Source organism: Zingiber officinale, chromosome 3B (assembly GCF_018446385.1).
Source record: "Zingiber officinale cultivar Zhangliang chromosome 3B, Zo_v1.1, whole genome shotgun sequence".
Taxonomy (NCBI): domain Eukaryota; kingdom Viridiplantae; phylum Streptophyta; class Magnoliopsida; order Zingiberales; family Zingiberaceae; genus Zingiber; species Zingiber officinale.
This window is the reverse complement of record NC_055991.1, coordinates 81,295,693-81,301,999: the sequence shown is the minus strand read 5'-3', so window position 1 is coordinate 81,301,999 and position 6,307 is coordinate 81,295,693. Positions and strand designations below refer to the sequence as shown.

At 36.6% G+C, this 6,307-nt stretch overlaps 1 long non-coding RNA gene across 1 annotated transcript; it reads left to right on the top strand.

Moving 5' to 3' along the window:
- The first annotated feature begins 424 nt into the window (after positions 1–424).
- LOC121968395 lies at positions 425–1,312 on the top strand. The gene is made up of 3 exons (XR_006108121.1): positions 425–534; positions 1,122–1,193; positions 1,268–1,312. It is a non-coding gene; the product is annotated as an uncharacterized LOC121968395 (long non-coding RNA).
- Positions 1,313–6,307: the final 4,995 nt, after the last annotated feature.

Here is a 6,307-nt window from a genome sequence, read left to right as displayed (position 1 = left end):
TAACATTTCGGTGTGACTCACAGTTAAGAATACATATAACTTATGAGAAGGACAGATTCCATTTTGTAACGAAACTCATTCTTCATATTTGATAAATTTTTAGGTGCTCTTCAGAAGTCCATATGATTAGGTTAACATTTCTAAGTTTGTTTTATATGTTTGATAAGTTATGTACCAATTCATTTATGATACAAACCTTTGAGGTTTGTTTTTATAATGTTTAATGCTTGTGTTCTATGGGGAATCTTGTTATATGATGTGAATTCTTATGCTTATCATCTTTGAAGAAGTTTTTATTTTCTCGAATGATGTATATCAGCCAAAACTTAAGAGGACGAACTGCTAAAAAACATCTTTCTTTCTTTTTATTTGCAGATTAGTCAGTTATACTATTGGATACTGCTCCAATTGGTCATAATTTAAGACTGTTGCAATTCCCATCAACTTTAGAGAAGGGCTTGAGAAAGTTGTCTAAAAAAAATAGATTTGGCAGTATGTTGACTCAAGTACTTGCATTATCCTTAGGAAATTCATGTGAGTTGCTAGTATAATCCTTTCCTCATTGTTTATTTAGAGTTAATGATGTTTTAGTCTTGTGAGTTTTAGTTTGGTTGTGTGTTTAACAATCTTACTCTGTGTTGTTTGCTCAGTGTGTACTTGTGAATTCTTTCAGTAAATAGCATTGTTTTTCAACTTAGTTTTGAACGTATGCATTGTTATTAAGTGACTACTTCTTCCCCAAGTAGTATGTCTTAGGTGTCAGTTTATAAGTCTTCATCGACGCATTTTCTTTAAGCTCCTTACAACTGTTGTATTCTCACTATTGAGAAATTATATTGAAACCTCTCAAGCTCTTTGGGTTTTCCCTCTTTTCTGTTTGTTTGCCTGAGAAACTTTCTCAGAACTCCTGATGGAAGATTATATTATCGATAGATGTCTTTCTTACTGATGCATATAATGACTTTACTTTATAGCCAAAAAAAACTAACATTGGGATATCTACAATCTGAATTTGTTAATAATACAGATCCACTAGATCTATGGTATTGATCTGCGATAACATCTGGCTGCTTGTGTAGCTTCTCAGCTTTTCTCATACACTTTTTCTTTTATGCCTGTAGGCAACAATGCTATTCAAAAAGATTTCCTTAAAGTTGGATGCGCTGTCTCACTTCCATTTTGCTCCAAAGCCGGTTAGCAATAAAGCTTATCAAGTGTTTAATTCTTTTAGTATTTATTTCTTGATTGACCATAAGTTATGATGTAGGTTATTGAGGACATGTCTATACAAGTCAATGTACTTGCTCTAGCAATGGAAGAGGTAAAAATATCTTTTGGAGTTGTCTTTTAGTTTATGGTAAAAACAGTTTCGAGTCACTGAAATACAATGGTTTTGCAGGTTGCTCCATTGGCCATCTCAGATGCGGCTATGCTTGCCCCTGAGGAGATTTTTCATGGAAAAGGAAACATCAAAGAAGAGGCAGAGTTAACAAAAGAAGAGAGGAAAAGGAGACGGGCCAACCAGAAAAGAAGATTTAGAAGATTGAAAGGTATCCTTTATTCGCTTATATTTATGGTTCTGCTTATTTTCATGCTTGTCTACAATCTGTGCATAATGGTTAAAAAAATTAGTGGCAAACTTGTGACAGACATGATCCACCACTTAGAATTACATAGTTCTTGTGCACAGGATTGCATAATTTCATTCTGCTCTTTTTAGGTGTCCTCAAGAGTATTGGGAAGAATGCCGACAAGCTAAAAAAAATGAAGAGATTTTAACAAATTAAGGAGCACTAGGAGCTGCAATCCCTCCTCTTCACCGACATCTAAGTAGAAAATCTTGTGTTATATTGTTCTATCTTTGTTTTAATAGTGTTATCATTTTGTTTGCTTATGAAATTTTGTTGGTTGCTTATGAAATTTCTTCAGAATGTTATAGATATTATTTTTGAATGTTAGAAAATTATATATTAAATTTTATTTTGAAATTTAGTATTTTGAATGATTATAATATTAGAAAATAGTGTATTATTTTTTTTTATTTTTTTTTCTAAAAAAGACAACGGTTTTTCACCGTTGTCGTAGATAGTTTAAAACTGCTGTTGAAGACCCTGTTATTAAAGGTAGACGCTCAAAGACAACAGTGAAAAACTGTTATCTTTGAAGGAAAAGACAACAGTTTTTCACTGTTGTAAAAATGTTGTCTTTGCCTTCAAAGACAACGGTTAAAAACTGTTGTCTTTGGACATCCCTTTTAACAACACGGCCTTTAACAATAGTTCAAAATGGGCTACGACAACGGTGAAAAACCGTTGTTGTTAGGCTTTTTTCTTGTAGTGCTTGTTAATCTAGAATGAGTGAGATGGAAAATTAGGAAAATAATTTTTTAACCTCTCAAGCTTGAACTCCTGAACTCAAAAATTTATTAAGGCATTAATTAAGGGGGAGTGATTTTGAGTCGGTTTTAAAATTAGTTTTTCTTTAAAAAATTTTGACTTGACCTCAAAATTAAAAACTATTTTTGACATATTTCGAAATTTCAAGCTATTTTTTTAAAAATTACTTTATAACCTGACCTTTAAAACTAAGCCCTTATGTAAAACCCCTTTAAGCTAAGTGCCCAATCAAATCCTCTTAACTAAACACAATTAAATTACACTCTAGAGGCAATATTAAAGTTTAAGTATGCTTGTACTTAAGGGCTCTGATACCTGACCAAAACCAAATCTTGACTCATTCTTGGACCTTAGGGCTCTGATACCTTACTAAAACAAAATTTGTAAACTATTAAGCACTAAAGTTAACGCTTCTCCTCTACCTTAAGTATCTTTGAAATTCATTTCTCTTAAGCAGTTTTTCAAACTTAAAACTTTTTCAAACATAAAACTTTCAAATCTCTTCTATTTGAAAATTCTTTTTGGAATTTTGTTAGAAAATTATTTAAGTTGAAACTTTTTCGAAAATTCGTTAAGTTGAAATTCTCTTTAAGATGCAATTAACTTCTTTAAGTTAAAATTTTCCTTGAAAATTTTTAAGCTGGTTATTGAACTTCTGAAGTTGATTGAAATTTTTTAAGTCCTCAAAATTCACTAAGTTAAAAAGAGTTGAATTCTTATTTAACATAGCACAAAGAATAATCTCCTCAAGCAAAATCAATGGTTTAAAGTTTTTTAAAAAAAACTATTTTGCTTAGCAAATTTTCAAAAATGTTGTTATTAAAACCAATTCTAAGATGTTGCTTTTCTGCTAAGTTTTGTCTTGAAAAGTTAAGTCTTTTTTCAAAACTAGCTTATTTTTGATATATGGCAAAGGGGGAGAGTAGAGAAATTAAAAATAGAACAATAAATCCAAAGGGGAGGTTATATTAAGGGGGAGTTTGTAATGTCATGTCTTTCTTTACATCTTACTGCATATTATTACTTAACTTTGAATTTCGATTGCCATAATCAAAAAGGGGGAGATTGTTGGTGCGGGGAGCATCCGACGATCGAACCTGAGTTTTGATAATGGCAAAGGATTCAAAGTTAAGTTAGTGTGTGATCTAAAATGTTTGAATGAGTGTTTCAGGAAAGTCCTAGCTGCGGTTAGGCAGGTGAAAAACCCTAAGGGGTGGTAACCTTAGGTCCTAGGGGGCGGTAACCTTAGGTGAGGGAAAACCCTAAGGGGTGGTAACCTTAGGTCCTAGGGGGCGGTAACCCTAGGTGGAGGAAAACCCTAGGTGGAGGAAAACCCTAAGGGGCGACAACCTTAGGTCCTAGGGGGTGGTAACCCTAGGTGGAGAAAAACCCTAGGGGGCGGTAACCCTAGGTCCTAAGGGGTGGTAACCCTAGGCGAAAAGTCCAGTCGGTCTGGAGGACCGGACTGGCATCAGGTAATATCTCCTGAGGGGAGTAGGTGAGGACGCGCTCCCCGTAGAGGGAACAGTAGGCGTCGGGTCGACCTAGGGTTTCCGGTTGGTAATCCGAAGTCAGACTTGGACAGTCCGAAAACTGTCAGTTATTCCTTACTGTGTTTTATCAGATTCTAACACTATCTTGCAAGGGATTTTGCTCAGACTAACCTGGTTTTGCAGGTGAGGAACCTGCTGGAAAAAGGTGGTCCGGGCGCCCGGGATGGATCCGGGCGCCCGGAGCTCCAGGCGCTCGGAACAGGTCCGGGCGCCCGGGACCAAGTCTTATCTCTGCCGCGACTTCGCCAAGCATCTGGTTGGTCACACTCCAGGCGCCCGGAAGGGATCCAAGCGCCCGAAATGTCATATAAAAAGAGGGTCGAGGGTGCAGCCAAAGGACAACACATTCTAAGCTTTCTTCTGTGAAGTGCTGCCAACGAGACGACCTTGAAGTGCTACTACTCGACGTCGACAACCCGAAGCTCAGACTCTTCAATCTTTTGTTGTCGGTATTAGTTTACTTATTGCATTAATTGTAATTCTAATTGTAATCTTTCCGATATATAGTTGTTGCCCACCGAAAGCGGTCAAGGACCGCGGGCCTTCGAGTAGGAGTCGCCATAGGCTCTGAACGAAGTAAAACACCTGCGTCTCTGTGTGTTTGATTTTACTTTCTGCTGTGTTATTATTCTGTGTTTAAAATATTTAAAATAGCCACGAGCGCTATTCACCCCTCCCCCCCCTCTAGCGCTTTCGATCCATCATGCAGGAGATCGGTTATTCTTGGGCCTATTAGAACACCTATCGAACAAGATCCTTCATTGGCTGGCCTTTCACCTCCTGATCCATCTCCGCAGGCTTCCTTGGATACTTATGAACTTCCTCCTTCTTCTTCTTCACAATTTACAACTTCCACCAACTCCTCCATCCTCTTCAAACAATCTCATGGATTACCATCTCAGCTTGGTCAAACTTTTATTCCCGCCTCATATGGGCTACTTCAGCTGAAAGAATCACTAGGTGAGTCCTAGTTACAGTCACAAGCATATATGAAAAGAAATACCGTATCTAAACATGCCGATGATCATAGTCGTCAAGCTACTGCGGTAAGTCTCTAACCAAACTTCCTTAGTTTGTAACTACAAAATCTAACCATGTTGTTATTCTATCCAACTCTATGCTTTGAGCCTACATTTAAGTAAGCTAGCTATGGATTTAGGAAGGACTAATCAAACTTTAAAAGAAAAAGTGGAGGAATTATAAGCTACTTCTAACTTCCCTAACAATGAACTCATTCAACTACGGGACAAAGTGAATTCACAGACTGAACTCAACGCTAGCCTAGAAAAATCCCTACAAGATTATCGCCAATTACTACAATCTTGAGAAGAAGAAAAGAAAATCTTAGAACTATAATTACAAGGGCTTAATTCTCAACTTAATGTTGAAAAGGCCTTAAAACATAAAGCTCTCTCAGACGCTGCACATAAAACCACTCTTCTAGACCAGCTACAATTATCATATAGCTCGAGGTCTCCTGAGCTAGCCCCAGAATTAGCTTCTAAAGATTTTGCATTGTTTCAGCAACAAGAAAGATTATGAGCCCAAGACTTGCAGATAAGGTCACTTTTGAAAGAACTAGAGGATGCTAAAGCAGAGAAAGCTACCTTACAGGGGGAAGAGGATAGCCTACAATCTAAACTTTAGACATATATGGCAGGTGAGGAAGAGCACTGGCAAAGCAAGCATAGATCCTATTTAAATTCTCCTAAGTTTGGTAAGGAATACGCTCAGCCATCATAGGAACCCTTACCCATTCTGTTGAAGGGGTAATTCAACAGTTAAGAGAAGGGGGTTACTTTTCAGGAGAACCCCCTCCCTTATTTGTAAATTACCGACGACTAAACAAAGATCTCCCAGAAGATTTCCTAAGTATATTTGAATGAGCTTAAACTTTTGTATTTGTATTTTCTTATCACTTTATCACTATTGTAAACTACTTGTGGTATATCAAGCATCAATGAAAATTTGCACTTACTTGTCTTTCCTTGTGTATCTTCCCATGTCTTCGGAACCACCCAAGTATCCATATAGATTAACTCCCTCAATATATTCTCCATATATATCTTGTAAGAAGATCCCATAAGAAATTATGATCAAAAGAAGTACACCTCATAGTTGCCTCCTGAGTGATATATAATTTTGAATGAATTCTTCCTTTAGATCTCCGAGTTTTTATAATGGGATAAATGCCCTACCCATATAAAGGATCCTCGACCTGTTTAACAATTCGGTCGAGCATATATTTCCGAATGAAATAACTATATGCGATACACCGATCGACCTTACATCGCCGAACGAAGTAAGATAAATATAATATTTACAATCCATATACTTTGACTAACTTGCTAAGAGTTT